We start from the raw sequence: 18,972 nt of genomic DNA, 5'->3' as shown, positions 1-18,972 counted from the left end.
ACACTGCGCACTCATTTTTTTGGTTGATTTTTCTTTGTTAAATGGCATTTAAATATATAAAATAAATATCAAAAATATAAATCTTTGTTTTACTATGGTTGCAAATATCAAAAAAATTCTATATGTGACAGGCACCAGAGTTAAGTTAGGGTTTTTCAAAATGCTGACACACCGAGGTCAAAAGGTTCGCCATCACTGGATTAGATGATTTGATTCCTTTTCCTTAGTTTCTATGAGCAGATATAGAGAGGATTAAACTAAATAAGCACAAACAAACTTGTGGATACGGGTTCGAAAATGAAGATGTCTGGCCCGGCTGGAGTTGCTCAGTGGTTGAGAGTTGCCCCACGAACCGGGAGGTCGTGGTTAGATTCCCGGTGGGAGCACATGCCCAGGTTGCAGGCTCCATCCCCAGTAGGGGTTGGGGGCTGGATTCCCAGGAGGGGTCCTGCCAGGAGGCAGGTGATAGATGATCCTCATCATTGATGTTTGTATCTCTCCCTCTCCTGAAATCAATAAAAACGGGCTTTTTTTTTTTTTTATTTTGTTTTGTTGTTGTAATCCTCACCTGAGGATATTTTCCCATTGATTTTTACAGAGAATGGAAGGGAGAGGGAGAGTGACATAGATTGGTTGCCTCCCACAGGGGCCCCAGGCCAGGGCCAGGATGGAGCCTGCAACTGAGGAGCCTGCGCTTGACCTGAATCAAATCTGAGACCCTTCAGTCATATGGGCCATTGCTCTCTCCCCTGAGCCAAACTGGCCAGGTCTAAAAACATTTTTTTTTTAAATGAAGATTTCTGTCCAAGAGTGGCCATATATTTAATCTTTCTGACAAGTTGAGATGGTTAGTTCCAATTTACAAATTAGGAGAGTGAATTTATGAGGGTCTAGAGCAGTGGTTCTCAACCTTGGCTGCACATTAGAATCACCTGGGAATCTTGTTAAATTCAGCCAAGGTTGAGTCTAGGACAGGGGTGGGCAAACTACAGCCCGCGGGCCGTATCCGGCCCGTTTGAAATGAATAAAACAAACAAAAAAAAAGACCGTACCCTTTTATGTAATGCTGTTTACTTTGAATTTATATTAGTTCACACAAACACTCCATCCATGCTTTTGTTCCGGCCCTCCGGTCCAGTTTAAGAACCCATTGTGGCCCTCAAGTAAAAAAGTTTGCCCACCCCTGGTCTAGGACCTAGGTCTTACTCATTTTTGTAGCCTCAGCACCAAATTGTTAAGTGGATGAATGATTCCCATGTGGATTATCAGGTGCTCAAGGTCACTGGGATAATCAGGGCTATAATCCGGCTCATTTTATCCACATCCACATCCACAGTGCTTTTTCTGATTGCCACATAGGTACCAACCAACAGCTGGATAGTAATAATCACAGACCTTACTCCAGAATCCCTTCAACTATCTCCCAGGAGGTAAAGCCATAGTTGCAAAACACTAGTTTGTGAGGTTCAACTCTTATGGCCTCATAACTTCTATGTGTGCTCAGCCTAAATAAATGAATATATACGCATGCTGGCAAGGCCTGAATACAGTAGGAAGAGATTTAATGGCATTTTATCCAAGTCTAATTAGTACCTGGCAGAGAATAGGGAATGCACACATGTTTGCTGAATTTATAAAGAGAAGTATGTATGTATCACTCCCTCTTCTTGGCTGGTTGGGTTGTTGCCCAATCTGATACAGTGGAAGCCACAAGGGGGTGTAATGGGACCATTTTAAATTACTGTTTGCTCATTGTAGCCAATGCCAAACAAAACCTTCACATTCTAAGGTTGAAGTTTTATTCCAAAACATACATTTCATAGTGAGAGCAAACACCACCCTCATTATTTAAACAAACAAGCCCACACTATTTACCCAACAAAGTAAATAAGGGCATCCCAGTGTTTACATGTCATTAAACATAATCATGAATCAGAGGCAACTTGAGATTCTGTGAGTATGTTTTTCAGTTTGATTTTTAAATCTTCCTTTTTCTATTCTTCCTCTTGAGAATGGTGGCTGTGAGGATAAAACCCTCAAATCTCAAGAATACCAGTTTGTTACTCTTTCCTATATTCTATTTTAGAATATATACTGAGTGGCCAGATTATTATGACCACTCCATCAGTACAATGAAGTGAATTAGTTATGCAAATGATAATAATAATAATAATAATAAAACCTTAAGAGTATTTGCTTAGGAAGTTTTCAATATTCAGTATTTTTGGAAGTGTCAATGAAGTACTGATGGGGTGGTCACAATAATCTGGCCACTCAGTGTATTTTGTTATATTCTGTTATAACTTTGACTGAGGGGATATTGAATCATCATTCTTTCAACTTTTGGCAACACTTTGTAGTACAGCTTATTTTTTTCCTGATTAGAGAAAGGATGCATGGTTATCACATAATGGAGACAATGGAAGGATATGAAGAACAAAAAGAGAGGTATATGAAGAACAAAAGAAAAATGTATCAATTCTACAACCCAGAGCTAACCACTGGAAACATTTTGCTCAATATGTTCCCCTTATTTTTATATCTCTATCCATATAGATTTGTTTTTTAATTAAGATTTTATTGGTTTATATTATTTTGTAACAGCTTCCCCCCCTCCCCCCATTTCACATAGCATGAACATTCGTTATGCTCTTAATGCTAATTGCACCTTGGGATTCCAATATAAGTGACCATACAGTTAGATAGTGGACAATTAAGTTGCTTCCATCTCTAAAAATGCTCTGCTGCCCTGGCTGGGGTTGCTCAGTGGTTGAGCATCAACCCTACCTATGAACCAGGAGGTCATGGTTCGATTCCCAGTCAAGGCACACACCCAGATTGCGGGCTTGATCTCCAGTGTGGGGTGTGCAGGAGGTAGCTGATAAATTATTCTCTCTCATCATTGATGTTTCTATCTCTCTCTCCCTCCACTTTCCTCTCTGAAGTAAAGAAAATATATTTAAAAAAATAAAAAATCCTCACTCCTTGGGTGAAGACAAAAAGAAATGCTCTGTCAATTTGCTAAGTAAAATATACTATTCCATTTTAATTTGTATTTCTTGTTTTTTTGTGAACTTGAATATTTTCTCATGTGGTTATTGCCATTGTATTTTTGTGTGTGTGAATTTTCAGTTTGTGTCCTTTGCCCATTTTTCTAGTTTTTTAAAAATTAAACTTTTTAGCTTTTTGTCTGAGATATATGTTGTGTATATTTCTTTCTAGTTTTCTTTCTATTTTTTTACTTATTGATTTTGAGAGAGGGAGAGAAAGGCGGGGAGAGAGACAGAGATAGAGAGAGAGACATTGATTTGTTGTTCCACTTATTTATGCACTCATTGGTTGATTCTTGTATGTGTCCTGACCGGGATCAAACCCACAATCTTAGCCTATGGGGACAACATTCTAACCAACTGAGCAACCTGTCCAGGTTCAAGTTTGTTTTCTTTTTAATTTTGTTAATGTTACAAATATTTTAAATTGTTGCAAAAGCAAGCCTATTAATCTTTCCCTTTTCAGGTTCTATTATTGGCTTTATGTTGGAATAATGTTCTTCTACCCATTTTTTACTTTAACTTTTTATTTATCTGTAATTTATTTTAAGATATGAGATAAGAAGAATGCTCTCTTTCGTTCTGTCATAATCCTTTTTTCTTATCTTCCTTCAATTGTATACCAGCCTGAAATTATATTTGTAGTAATAAAATAGCTCCATCTGATGCTCAAGTAACTTTCTTTTTTTTATTTAAGTATGTTTTTATTGATTTCAGAGAGAGGAAGAGAGAGGGAGAGAGAAACATCAGTGATGAGAGGGAATCATTGATGAGCTGTCTCCTGCACACCCCCTACTGGGGAGCAAGCCTGCCACCCAGGCATGTGCCCTGACTGGAATCGAAATGAGTTAGATCTCCTGGTTCATGGGTTTACGCTCAGCCATGGAGCCACACCAGCCGAGTTCAAGTAACTTTCTAGTATTGATTTTCAAACTTTAACTGCACCAGACTCAAAGCTTTTCCTACTCAACCTCAGAGTTTCTAACTGGATAAGTTTGGGCAGGAGCCTGAGGGGCTGCATTTCTAACAAGTCTTCAGGTGATGCTGGCCTCAGGCTTTCCCCATCCCACCCCACGCTAGCCAAGAAGTCCTTCTTACTGTCCCACAGAGAGGCTCTAGCTCTTTCTCAGCGTGTTTCCTCCACCTACAGTCCCTTTCCTTCCTCTGGGAAATATCACACTCATAATTTATCCCTTTGATGAAATCTTTGACTTTCCCAGCAGAAATCTCTGATCATTCTTCAGAGATTTCACAGTATTCGGTACCTTAGTCCACTTGTCACCAGAGATGCATCTACAGTGAAAATACCGTGGCTTAAACTTCAAGTCCCCTCAATTGCATGAACCTCTTCCAAGATGAAGTACTTAATTTTGCATTTATAATTTTATATTATTGCTCCTAAGTTGGCCCCCTTAGTTTGTATAAGCTTCTGTCCTCACAAAATTTGGCCCCACTCCTGTTTATTCTGTTGTGTCTCCACTGACTGTGAATTCTGGTTTTATTATATTACAGTCTTGCCCCGTCTCCCTGCTTAGCACAATGACTTACTAGTACATAGAGCCTCATTCATTTAAAAAAGTGTTTTTAATTTATTGATTTCTTTTTAGAGAGAGAAACGTCGATTTTGTCGCTTCGCTTACTTATTCGTTCATGGGTTCATTCTTGTATGTGGCCTGACCAGGGATACAACCCGCAACCTTGGCATATGGGGAGAATACTCCAACCAGCCAAGCTACCCAGCCAGGGCCCTTCATTTTTTAAGTAAAATATTTATTGCATGTCTACCTATGTTTGGCACTGTACTAGGTACTGGTGATACAGTGTGAGCAAGATAGACATGGTCTTTGCTCTGCTGGTCATTACCATAGGCTAGACAAGGTAGGGAGTGAAACAGCAGTAGAATGTGATGGCTAAGTTGATGTAAGCTAAGAGTCTATGGAAGCACATGACAGGCAGCCTAGCATGGTCTAAGGAGGATGGGGCAGGTAAAGAGTCTAAGCATTCCACTTGTGGAATGAAGTGATCAACTCTTTCCTGACCACTTACCTTGCTGGCACTAATGGCAACCTACTCCTGACTCGGAGATAAAGCAGCTGCAAGATCTAACTGTGATAGCCACTACGGAGGAGGCAATACAAAAATATGTTTTTAGTTACTTTTTAAAAAATATATATTTTATTGATTTTTTACAGAGAGGAAGGGAGAGAGATAGAGAGTTAGAAACATTAATGAGAGAGAAACATTGATCAGCTGCCTCCTGCACATCTCCCACTGGGGATGTGCCCACACCCAGGTACATGGCCTTGACCGGAATCGAACCTGGGACCTTTCAGTCCGCAGGCCAACTCTCTATCCACTTAGCCAAACTGGTTTCGGCAATTACTTTTGTGGCAGTCTTGTCAGGCCACACTGAAAATCCACGTAAACCTGTGAGAACTGTAACTTTTTGTTGTAAGTTCTCATGTCTTACACCAAGGGTGCCACATACTCAGTGGTAACCATGGGAGCTGCTTTTGATGAGCAGGCATATCCAGAAGTTTACCTTTTCCAAACTTTGACTAACTCAAACTGAGTAGCATTGCTTTCTCTGTTTGGGGCAACAGGGAGTCAAAAAACAAAAAGTCATTGTGGACAGAATGAAAGGGGTTCTATGGAAAGTAACCTCACAGGGTGATCAGATCATAAATTCCGAACTGGGCAGGTCATGGTGGGCAGTCACACCCCAGGCATCTAACTTTTTAGTAAGAAGTTTATCTTTACCTTAGGCAAGCTTTGTCCATTGTTACTATGCATCTAGGTTAATACACCTTAGAAATAAGCCCAAACTACCCTCAGGAGAGCACCTAATTTTGTTTACTATCCTGTCATCCATTCCCCGCTTTGCTTCCCCTCACCTCTATGTAATCTTCCGTAGTTCTTTCCATTTCTAATGCACAAGAGAAACTGTTATTCTCCTGAGCACTTGAGACTTGCTCCCCAGCGCATGATGTCAGTTTGGCTCAAATAAACTCATAAAAATTCTCTCCAGGTTTGGACGTTTCTTACATTGACATCACAATTATTTGTAATTCTTGTTAGTCACAATAAAAGTGGGAGGATAGGGTCTCTGTGTCTTCCCCAGTACACTGTATACTTTGTGAAGGTAAGAGTCTGCCTTGTTGATGGCTCATCCCCAAAGCCCTGCACAGTGCTGGCCCAGAGTAATCACCTAACACAGCAGTTCTCAACCTGTGGGTCACGACCCCTCTGGGGGTCGAACGACCCTTTCACAGGGGTTGCCTAAGACCATCAGAAAACACATATATAATTACATATTATTTTTGTGATTAATCACTATGCTTTAATTATGTTCAGTTTGTAACAATGAAAATACATCCTGCATATCAGATATTTACATTACGATTCATAACAGTAACAAAATTACAGTTATGAAGTAGCAAAGAAAATAATTTTATAGTTGGGGGTCACCACAACATGAGGAACTGTATTAAAGAGTTGCGGCATTAGGAAGATTGAGAACCACTGACCTAATAGTTATTGTATGAATGAAGGACAAAAGGAAAGGATGCAAGAAATTTGTATAATATTTGTGTAAATGTGTACAGTGTTGATATTTGTTCAATGTTTAGTCCATTTTGTGTGTTCAGAGTATGTTTAATAGCAAAGGCTTACTTAGTAGGTATTCCTTCTCATTTTTAATTCCCCCCCTAAATATGTTTTGAAATGTGAAATCTTATTTTTTCTTTTTCCAAGGCACAGGCCCCCCTCTCAGGGGCCGAATCCATTCACAAAGAAAAGAGAACTCTTCCTGGGCTCCCGCTGGCTTCTGCATATAGATTGCATGACCTCACTGGTGAAAGCCATTTTGAAATAGAAAAATTGATGTGGAATCTTCAAGGGGAAGGGTAACATCAAAGCAAGCTTAGCTTAGTTACTCTTCGAGCTACAGGATTTTTCAGCTATTTTGAAACCATTAAGAAAAGAAAAAAGATTTAAGGAGGAACATCAGAAGGAATACCGGTCTTGATTTTTCAGTCCTTCCCAGATATAAAATTCCTTTATTGAATGGTTTTAAAATGGATTATGTATCATTGATCTACTCATTAAAATGATGAAGTTTGGTATATTCAAAGGGTAGTTTATTTGGACAGTAATCTCACTAAATTGTTTCCACTTTTAGTCTTCATGCCTTTGGGTATTTTTCATGGCTTTTATAAACTTTTTCAAACATAAACAAGAATGGAATCATAAATGAATTCTCATATACTTATCATTCTATTTTCAAAAATTACCAAACCATACTTTACTTGATTTATTTTTTATTTTTTATTTTTCCCCTTTTGTCCTTTCCCCCTCCTTTCTTCCCTTCTTTCTTCTTATTCTCTCTTTTCTAAAGCATTTTAAGAAAATCCGAGGTCATTTCATTACTACATAATGCTCTATAAAATATGGACTTTATTTTTTAATGAACACAATTTTATTTTTACACCTAACAAAAAGAACATTAATTTCTTAATATCTTCACAGACACAACTTTCACATTTTTTTCAGTTATTTGTTCAAAACAAAATCAAACAAGGTTCATAATTAAATCTATTTCTCATGTCTTTTTAGTTTCAAGTAAGCAGAAAAAATCTTCTTCCTTTTTCCATGTCATTATTTGTGGAAGATGAATTTCTTTACTTTTTTTTTTTTCTTTTGCTCCCTTTTTTATTGTTCCTTTTTTTTTTTTTGCATGCACTATTTTTTTCTTGTGTAAAATTAATTTAAATTTTTTACATTTAAATGTTTTAAATTTATTGCAAACAGAACTCCAAAGATTTGCACTTTAAGGAATCTTGCATCTGTTAGTCTTTGCTAGCTTACAAAAAGTAGGCAGTTTCAAAACAAAATAACTAGCTTTATGAGGGTGAGGGGGAAATTATTCTGCTTTTATTAATCTATTTGAAAATTACTCTGTATATGTTAATTTATCTGGATCCTTAATATTAAACAGATTTAGAGGTCTCATTTTCCAAAGCAAAACAATACATTACTGAGTACAACATAAGTACGTCAGTCACATTTTCCGAGTTTATCACTTTGATACTTGTGGCTTCTTCGCCTGCTTCATTTTTAGCTGTAAGGACTTCTGAAAATTAAAGGCTATATGAAAATCAAGATAAACTGTTAAGAATGAGACTTCCAGCCGAAACCGGTTTGGCTCAGTGGATAGAGCGTCGGCCTGCGGACTGAAAGGTCCCAGGTTCGATTCCGGTCAAGGGCATGTACCTGGGTTGCGGGCATATCCCCAGTAGGAGATGTGCAGGAGGCAGCTGATCGATGTTTCTCTCTCATCGATGTTTCTAACTCTCTATCTCTCTCCCTTCTTCTCTGTAAAAAATCAATAAAATATATTTAAAAAAAAAAAAAAAAAGAATGAGACTTCCAGTTCCCTATCTAGTGTATATATTACCTTCTTTCTTGTGCACCATATCCTGACTGACATAAACATCAGAGTTGTATTTTAATGGTGACTTCTAGCAGCCACAGTATGGTTGCTTCCCTGAACGCAGAGAGAAGAATCTGAAGCTATTGCATTGTTCTGGGTGACAGGTGATAAAGACTTAGAAACAGGGCAGTGAGTGTTAAGGACAGAGGAACATGGTAAGTTTAAGAAGAATTTAAGAGGTAAAATTGTCAGAATTTGGTGATAATAGACTGTTTGGAAGTGAGGGAGAGGGAGTAGTATAGAAAGGATTCCCAGTGTCTGGCTTGTGTGACTGATAAGAGATAAATTAACTGGCATACGGACTGCAGGAGGGAAAAGAGAATGAGTTAAATTTTTGTCTTGTTGAACTGAACATACAATTGGAGTTTGTTAGGGAGGTCTAACACTAGGTAGAAGGGACTGGGTCTGGGAATATACATATATGGTCATCATTCAAATGTCATGGCTCCTATGCCTAATATAGGAGACTAGAGACCCGGTGCACAAAAATTTGTGCACTTGGGGGGGTCCCCTCAGCCTGGCCTGTGCCCTCTCACAGTCTGGGACCCCTTGGGGGATGTCTACCTGCTGGCTTAGGCCAGTTCCCTGGGAGATCAGGACTAAGCCAGCAGTCAGACATCCCTCTGGCAGCCTGGGAGCCCTCGGGGGATGTCCACTTGCCAGCGGGGAGCAGGCCTAAGCTGCAGTCGGACATCCTTAGCACTGCTGAGGAGGCAGGAGAGGCTCCTGCCACGACCACTGCTGTACTGGCAGCCATCAGCCTGGCTTGTGGCTGAGCAGAGCTCTCCCTGTGGGAGTGCACTGACCACCAGGGGGTAGCTGCTGCATTGAGCATCTGCTCCCTGGTGGTCAGTGTGTGTCATAGTGACCAGTCATTCCCAATCATTCTGCTGTTAGGGTCAATTTGCATATTACCCTTTTATTATGTAGGACTAGAGGCCCAGTGCACAAAAGTTTGTGCACTCGAAGGGGGAGGGGGGTCCCTCAGCAGGGCCTGTGCCCTCTCGCAGTCTGGGACCCCTCGGGAGATAACGACCTGCTGGCTTAGGCCTGCTTCCGGGTGGCAGAGGGCAGGCCCAATCCCTAGGTGCAGCCCTTGGTCGGGCTCAGAGCAGGGCTGATTGGTGAGTTGGGGCGCCGCCCCCGTCATGCACAGAGCAGGGCGGATCAGGAGGTTGTGATGCCACCCTCAGTCACGCTCAGGGTAGGGCCGATTGGGGGGTTGGGGCACCGCCCTCTGTCACACTCAAGGCAGGGTCAATGGGGAGGTTGCGGCGCCACCCCCTGTCATGCACAGAGCAGGGCCAATCAGGGGGTTGGGGCGGTGCCTCCTGTCACTCACACAGCAGGGCCCATCAAGGGGGTTGGGGCTCCGTACCCTGTCACGCAGAGCAGGGTCGATCTGGGGGTTGGGAAGCTCCCCCCTGTCACTCACAGAGTAGGGCCGATAAGGAAGTTGGGGCACCGCCCCCTGTCACCCGTAGAGCAGGGCCAATCAGGGGGTTGGGGCACCGCAACTCTCACACTCAGGGCAAGGCCGATGGGGAGGTCATGTCTCTACCCCATCACACACAGAGCAGGGCCCATTGGGGGTGGGTGGGGAGGTGGGGTGCCACCCTCTATCACCCACAGAGCAGGGCCGATCAGGGGGTTATGGAGCCGCCACTCTCACACTCAGGGCAGGGCCAATGGGGAGGTTATGGCTCTACACCGTCACACACAGAGCAGGACCCGTGTGTGTGTGTGTGTGTGTGTGTGGGGGGGGTTGGGGCGCCGCACCCTGTCACACACAGAGCAGGGCTGATCAGGGGGTTGGGGCGCTTCCCTTGTCACGAACAGAGCAGGGCGGATAGGGAGGTTGTGGCCCTGCCCCCTGTCACACACAGAGCCGCAGGGCGATCAGGGGGTTTGGGCACTGCCCCCTGTCACGCTGATCCCAGTGCCGGGAGGCATATTACCCTTTTACTATATAGGATAGAGGTGACTGGAGCTCCCAACTGCTCCTTTTTTTCTTTTGTTTTTTAATTCTGGGCCAGCTTTAGCTCTGGCTCCAGCTCTGAGGCCTCTGCTGCTGAAAGCAGGTATCTGGTTTGTTTGGGTTCTATAATCGAAAAAATGTATAACTCCGGCTCTGAGATCCCGGCCGGCTGAAAGCAGGTTTCTGGGGTTTTGTTTCGCTTCTATATTTGTTACAATGTTTCAAACTGCAAGCTCAGAGGCCGGCAAGGCAGGCGGGGAACGTTGGAGACCTCCATCACTGAAGCAAGCAAGCCCATGTTAGCTTGAAGCTGCCTGGCTGCCGGCCGCCATCTTGGCTGGCAGTTAATTTGCATATCGCCCTGATTAACCAATGGGAAGGGTAGCAGTTGTACGCTTATTACCATGTTTCTCTTTTATTAGATAGGATTATATAGGATGCTATGTTAGATTCATTCATTCATTTACTCATTTATTCTTTTTATAGTGTATTTTCTGCCATTAACACTGTCAAGAATCTGATGTGAGACTGATGTATTTCAGAGGGAAGGGTGTGAGTGGGAAGAGATTAACCAAAAAACTTATCCTATCTAATAAAAGAGAAACATGGTACCACCGCTACCCTTCCCATTGGCTAATCAGGGCGATATGCAAATTAACTGCCAGCCAAGATGGTGGCCGGCAGCCAGGCAGCTTAAACTGAACATGAGGATTGCTTGCTTCAGTGACGGAGGACTCCAACATTCCCCGCCTGCCTTGCCGGCCTCTGAGCTTGCAGTTTAAGAAACATTGTAACAAATATAGAAGCTAAACAAAACCCCAGAAACCAGCTTTCAGCCAGCCGGGATCTCAGAGCTGGAGTTATACATTGTTTCGATTATAGAACCCAAACAAACCAGACACCTGCTTTCAGTAGCTGAAGCCTCAGAGCTGGAGCCAGAGCTAAAGCTGACCCAGAATAAAAAAAGGAAAAAAGGAGCAGTTGGGAGCTTCAGTCCCAACCTGAAAACAGCCCTCAGCCCCTCACCCAGACTGGCCAGGCACCCCAGTGGGGACCCCCACCCTGAAGGGTGTGTGACCAGCTGCAAACAGCCATCATCCCCTCTTCCAGGCTGGCCAGGCACCCCAGTGGGGACCCCCACCCTGATCCAGGACACCCTTCAGGGCAAACCAGCCGGCCCCCACGCGTGCACCAGGCCTCTATCCTATATAGTAAAAGGGTAATATGCCTCCCAGCACCGGGATCAGAGTTGCCGCAAGGCCTCCTGGCACTGGCATCAGCGTGACAGGGGGCAGCGCCCAAATCCCCTGATCGCCCTGTGGCTCTGTGTGTGACAGGGGGCGGGGCCACAACCTCCCTATCGGCCCTGCTTTGTTCCTGACAGGGGAAGGTGCCCCAACCCCCTGATCGGCCCTGCTCTGTGCCTGATAGGGGGGAGCTCCCCAACCCCCTGATCGCTCTGCAGCTCTGGGTGTGACAGGGTGCGGCGCCCTCGCCCCCCCCCCCCCCATGGGCCCTGCTCTGTGTGTGACTGGGTAGAGCCATAACCTCCCCATCGGCCCTGCCCTGAGTGTGACAGTGGTGGCGCCCCAACCCCCTGATCGGCCCTGCTCTGTGTGTGACAGGGGGCGGTGCCCCAATTCCCCTATTGGCCCTACTCTGTGAGTGACAGGGGGGAGCTCCTCAACCCCCTGATGGGCCCTGCTCTGTGCGTGACAGGGGAGAGCTCCCCAACCCCCTGATGGGCCCTGCTCTGTACATGACAGGGGGGAGCTCCCCAACCCCCTGATCGGCCCTGCTCTGTACGTGACAGGGGGTGGCGCCGCAACCTCCTTATCGACCCTGCCTTGAGTGTGACAGGGGGCGGTGCCCCAACCCCCCAATTGGCCCTACCCTGAGCGTGACTGAGGGTGGCATTGCAACCTCCCAATCCGCCCTGCTCTGTGCATGACAGGAGGCGGCACCCCAACTCCCCAATCGGCCCTGCTCTGAGCCCGACCAGGGCTGCACCTAGGGATTGGGCCTGCCCTCTGCCACCCAGGAGCAAGCCTAAGCCAGCAGGTCGTTATCTCCCGAGGGGTCCCAGACTGGGAGAGGGCACAGGCCGGGCTGAGGGACCCCCCCTCCCCCCCAAGTACACAAATTTTTGTGCACTGGGCCTCTAGTCTATATATATATAAAAGTCTAAGCAAACGAACGAACGGCCGAACGACCAAACAACTAGTCCACCAGTTGCTATGATGCACACTGACCACCAGTGGACAGATGCTCAATGCATAGGATCAGGCTACCTCCTGTCTGGATCGGGCTTGTGGGGATTGGGCAGAAACCGGCTATTCGAAATCCCCTGAGGGGTCCCAGATTGCGAGAGGGTGCAGGCCAGGCTGAGGGACCCCACCGGTGCACGAATCCATGCACCTGGCCTCTAGTATACCTATATGCTTAATGCATGGACAGACAATAGTGAGGTGAAGTCCTGTGGTGGGGGCAAGAGCAGGGTGAAGTAGGTCAATGGGGGGAAGGAGACAGCTGTAATGCTTTCAACAATAAAATCAAATTTAAAATAAAAAGAACCTGTTGCAAGTGATAGAAATCCAGTTTGAACAACCTTAGGCAATAGAGTATTGGTTCACAACAACAGGGAAAGAGAGAATGCAACCTCAGAAAAAGGGGTCAACAATACCACGGAACTGGAAAGTAGACACTCAGGAATGGACTAACTCAGAAGACCACAGAAAGCTGACTTCTGTCCACATTCACCAGCCCAAGATCGCCAGGAACACACTTGGAGCTAAATAAATTAATACCTGCTTAATTTCCTGAGCAAAGGAGAACACACCCGGAGGAATCTTGGGAGCATCTCAGTGAAGGAGAATCGAGGAGGAATTCTTAAAGGGACGGGGTTGTGCTGCATGATTCTAAGGAGGGGTTAGGGAAGCAGTGTATCACCTCTGAATGGGATATAGTTGAGAAATGGGGGAATTTCAGCAATTGGATATCTCAGAAATAATTTTTGGGGGGCACTGAAGGAGTAAAACCAGACTGGGGATGTCATTGTCAACAAAACAGCAATCATTTGAAGGAAATATTGTTAGTCATTTTTGCAGCTGTGGTATGGCCTTGTTTATGTGACCTTGTCCAGGTCCCTGGAAACATTGTTTATGTTCAGTTAGGAATATCACAGCCTGATTCCCAGCAGGGCTGATTTTTTTTTTCTTTTTCTCAGATCTAACTGCCTGAGAAGAGGGTAAGTCCAAGAAGCCAGTTTTCAGACTAGTATCCTAGAAAGGCTCAAATAGGACAAAACAGGCATTGGTATGAGTTTGATTAAAAATTTGAGAAATTCTAAATGAAAGTCACTATAAGAAAGCAGTTAGGCTTATTACAGGCCGGTTGTTTGCCCCCCACCCCAAATTCTTCATGGGTTGAAGTCCTAACCCCTATATACTGTTATTAGCAGGTGGAGCCTGTGGGAGGTGATTAGATCATGAGGCTGGAGCCCTCATGTTTGGGATTAGTGAGTGTCCTCATAAAAGAGACCTTAGCCATGGCCAGTGTGGCTCAGTGGGTTGGGTGTCATCCCATGCAACAAAAGGTTGCTGGTTCAATTCCCTGTCAGGGCACATGCCCCAGTTTCCTGCTTGATCCCCAGTAGGGGGCGTGCAGGAGGAAACCAATTGATGTTTCTCTCTTACAGTAATGTTTCTCTCCCTCTTCCTTCTTTCTCTAAGATCAATGAAATTAAAATAAATAAATAATAAGACCCCAGAGAGCTCCCTGTCCCTTCCATTATGTGAGGACACAGTGAGAAGATAGCTGGGTGAAGAAGCCTAATAAAATGGTTTAACTTAAAACATGTACATATGTTACTTTTAAAATATATATATATATATATATATATATATATATATATATATATATTATTGATTTCAGAGAGGTAGAGAGAGGGAGAGAGAGATAGAAACATCAATGATGAGAGAGAATCATTGATTGGCTGCCTCCTGCATGCTCCACACTAGGTATTGAGTCTGCAACCCGGGTATGTGCCCTTACTGAGAATAGAACCGTGACTTCCTGGTTTATAGGTTGACACTCAACTACTGAGCCATGCCAGCCGGGCACAAAACATTATTTAAAAAATCATAATAACTGAGAAAGTAAGGTAGATAGGTGGAAACAACTGGAACCATGGAAGCTCGCTCTCTCTCTCCTGTATTTCTCTGTGTATCTGATTCATATTCCCTCACTGTGGATCAGAGTTATTGGTGCTCGGTGGGGTGGAGGGACTAGGGAGGGTGGTGGTTACCAGCAGACACATCCTAGCTAGGCATGGCTCCTAGCACTTCGGGACTCATTATTCTCATAGCTTTGCCAATTGAGAGCAGAGAACTTTCCCTCAACCTTAGTTAGTATAAGAAAGACTTGCATTTTTTGCTCTCTGGCTCTCTTCTGCATCTGTGAAGGCTACTTTAGTGTCCTTTGGACCCTTCCTCCCAATGTGGATGTGCTTAGTGATTATGAAAACATTTGTAAATAAAGATTTTATTTGCTTGTATTTGCCAACATTTCATTTTTCAGAACAACTTGGAACCTCATAATGCTTTCCAGTGGTAGCAGCTACTATTGCTATTTTGGTAAGGAGATAAAAAAGAAAAAAAACTAGCCCTAGGCTGGTTTGGCTCAGTAGATAGAGCAACATCCTGCAGCCCAAAGGATCCCAGGTTCGCTTCTGGTCAAGGGCATGTACCTCGGTTGCAGCCTTTTCCCAGGCCCAGGCCCTGGTTGGAGGACATGCAGGAGGCAACGAATCGATGTGTTTTTCTCATATTGATGTTTCTGTTATGCCCAGATTTCAAGATCCCCAAGAGCCCACCAGGGAGCCAGTGAGTCCTATGCAAAAGCAGAGAGTCTTTTATTCGAACTAGTTCGGCTCCCCGACCACACTCACCGATACAACGATGCAACAGTAAGCCCAGTGGCAGAGAGCTCGCCCGTGGGAAAAAATGGGGTTTTAATAGGGGGGTGGAGTGAGGGGAGGGGAGATGACTGTGGGCCCTGCCGATTGGCTAGGTGCAAGTCGGGTATGTGGTCATCTCCATGGTGCGCACGTCCCCTGATTGTCAATGGTTAGTTTAAAAAGATTCTGGGCGTGGCCAGCAGAGGCCTGGGCTTCCAGGAAGAAGGTACTTTCCTGAGCACATGGCTGCTGCCCCAACATGGAGGATACGGGGCAAGATGGAGGGCATAGCCCTTGCCCTTTCAGTTTCTGTCTCCCCCCCCCCCCTAAAAATTAATGGAAAAATATCCTTGGGTGAGGATTAATAAAGAAAAGAAAAGAAAAGAAAAGAAAAGAAAAGAAAAGAAAAGAAAAGAAAAGAAAAGAAAAGAAAAGGAAAGAAAAGGAAAGAAGTAGATCAGTGACTAGGTTTCTTTTATACATGTTAGCAAAACACCTTACATGGTACCACATCCTTTCTTGGCAGGAGTTGGTCTTTGTTATTCATCTGAGATCTTGTTAGAAATGCAGAATCTCAGGCCCCAGAATGTGAGAATCATTGTGCCAGATCTAATTTAGGTAGTGGGAGCCACTTCCCAGGTGATTAAGTTGTTAACTAATAATCTGAGCAAATGAATCATAATTCTATTCTTCCTTCTTTATGTTTGTGACTGAGTTAACAGTCAGTGCTTCTCAAAAATTTGTATGCATGTAAATCACTTGGGTTCTTATATTTAAAACTTCTTATGTTTAAATAGTTCTAGAGTTGAGGAGGAAACTGGTCTTGCAAGACTTGTTATCTAAATGCAGAGGCCATGGAACTGTGACCAATGCACTGCCCTGGGTGGGGGAGGGTTGTTGTGCTGGTGCCAGGACGGACCATCGGATGTGGCCTGACACCTGGGGGCCTTCCTGCAGGGCCAGGAAGCGGGCAGGGGGCATATCTTCAAGACAAAGACCCCAGCGGGGGATGGATATATATATCTCTCAACAGGCTCTCTGCATGTTTCTTCACTCTGATTTGGAAATTATTCCCGGAGTCCACTAGTGTTAATAAACAGGGTCCCTCCCTTTCTCTAGGAAGCGGGCTTGGTATTTCTTTGGTCTTTTGCAACATAGTCACAGGAACCAGCAAAGACAACACAGAGGCGTCCTGTGTATCTTTAATGCCGCTTCCCCCAATGGTTACAGTTTGTGTAATTTCAGTACAGTATCAAAACCTGGAAGTTGATATTGGTTCAATGTGTTTGTATAGTCCTATGCCATTTTATCACCTGTGGAGGTTTCTGTAACTATAACCAAAATAAAAATACAGAACTATTTCATAATCACAAAGAACTTCCTTACGTGCATTCATTTGTGTGTATTTGTGTCTGTGTGTAGTTCTAGGCATGTAGATTTATGTGATCAACACCACAATCAAGATTCTGAACTATTCCATCACCACAAAGATTTCTGACTTGCCTTTTTGCAGCCACACCCATCCACTTCCCTCTTCCACTCCATCTCTAGCCCCTGGCAACCAGTAATCTGTTTTCCATTTCTATAATTTTGTCATTTTGATAGGGGGAGACTTATAATCTGATAGGGCACCTGAATTAATCTGAAAAATAATCATATTATTCTATATCTTAGAACACATATACTTATGTTAATAGGGGGTAAAGTTTTTCTTGAGTTTCCTTTTCAAGGCTTGTGCAAAGCGATTGAGGAAGTGACTCAGCTGTGAATGCAGCAAGCAGAACCGATAAGCATGGTCAGGTCAATTCACCAAGAGTCAAAACATCATCTCATCAACATCATCTCATCTCCTGATGACTACAATAGCTGACGTCTGCAGACCCCCAGGGCTGCACGTAGCACCCTAGGCCCTTTCCCCTTTATAATCCTGTTCCCTGCACCTTAATGGGGAGACAGGATTTGATGCCTGTAAGTGTCCTGTCTTCTTGGTTGGCTAGCCTTCTCAATAAATGCCTAATATGATTCAACCCTGCCTTTGTTATTGGACACAGCGACAGGCAGCCCGCGTCCACCAAGGGGTTTCCCAGTAACAATTTGAAGAATGTTATATTAAAAAGTTAAAAAAAAGTCCAAAAAAAAAACACAACCCAAAACCAAAAACACACTCATACACAAACAAAAAGATAAAAAAGAATGTCATATAAATGGAATCATGCATATGTATGAGATTGGCTTCTCCCCTCCCCACTCAATATAATGCCCTTGAGATCCACCCAAGTTGTTGTATGCATCAATATATTGTTCCTTTTTATTGCTGAGTGGTATTTCATGGTATTGGAAGTGCTATAGGTTGCTTAATAATTTATGCATTGCAGAACATTTTGCTTTTTTTTCCAGTATGGGGCTATTACAAAGAAACCTACTATGACCAATCATGTACAAAAATTGTTTTTAAAAAGCCTATTATCTAACCACTATGCTGTATGCCTGAAACTAAACAAAATAATACTGAATGTGAACTGTAATAGGGAAAAAAAATAAAACAAAAGGAAAGAAAAGTCTAGGCTCTAGACTAAATAAATCAGAATCTCAGGGGTGAAGTCCAGGCATCAACATATTTAAAAAGTTTCCCAGCCCTGGCTGGTTTGGCTCAGTGGATAGAGTGTTGGTCTGCCGACTGAAAGGTTCCAGGTTCGATTCTGGTGCAAGGGCATATGTCCTGGTTGCCGGCTTGGCCATGCAGGAGGCAGCAGATCAATAATTCTCTCTCAACATTGATGTTTCTATCTCTGTCTCCCTCTCCTTTCCTCTCTGAAATCAATAAAAATGTTTTTAAATAAATAAATAAATAAATAAATAAATAAATAAATAAATAAATAAAAATTTCCAAGATAATTTCCATGTGCGTCAAGGATTTCTAAAACCTGATTTTGCTTTAGAAGTCTGAAAACATTATTAGTAACCATTGTTATGCATCTGCCCGATGCTAATCACTGTACTCGTTTAAGCCTCTTAATAATCCTATGGGATATTAATTATTATTCTTTCTTTTTATATCAGAATACTGAGGGGTGGGCAAAATGGATGAAGATGGTGAAAGGCATAAACTTCCTGTTATAAAGCAAGTCTGGGGATGCAATGTAAGCACAGTGACTATAGTTAGTACTACTATATTGTATATTTAAAGCTTGCTAAGAGAATAGATTTTAGCCAAAGAACACGCAGGCATAACCCACAGACACAGATGACAATGTGATGACCAGAGGGAAGGGGGCAAGGGCTGGGTGGAGGTGGGCAAAGGGTGGGGGAAATGGGGACATCTGTGATAGTGTCAACAATAAAAATAAAGTTAAAAAAAGAAATTTGTAATTATGACTGGAGGAGAGGAGAGGAGAGGAGAGGAGAGGAGAGGAGAGGAGAGGAGAGGAGGGGAGAGGAGAGGAGAGGAGAGGAGAGGAGAGGAGAGGAGAGGAAAGGGAGAATGAGAATGATGGCT

The sequence above is a fragment of the Myotis nattereri genome, assembly GCF_964212035.1.
Source record: "Myotis nattereri genome assembly, chromosome: 3".
NCBI classification, from domain to species: Eukaryota; Metazoa; Chordata; class Mammalia; order Chiroptera; family Vespertilionidae; genus Myotis; species Myotis nattereri.
Note: the sequence above shows the minus strand (reverse complement) of the source record.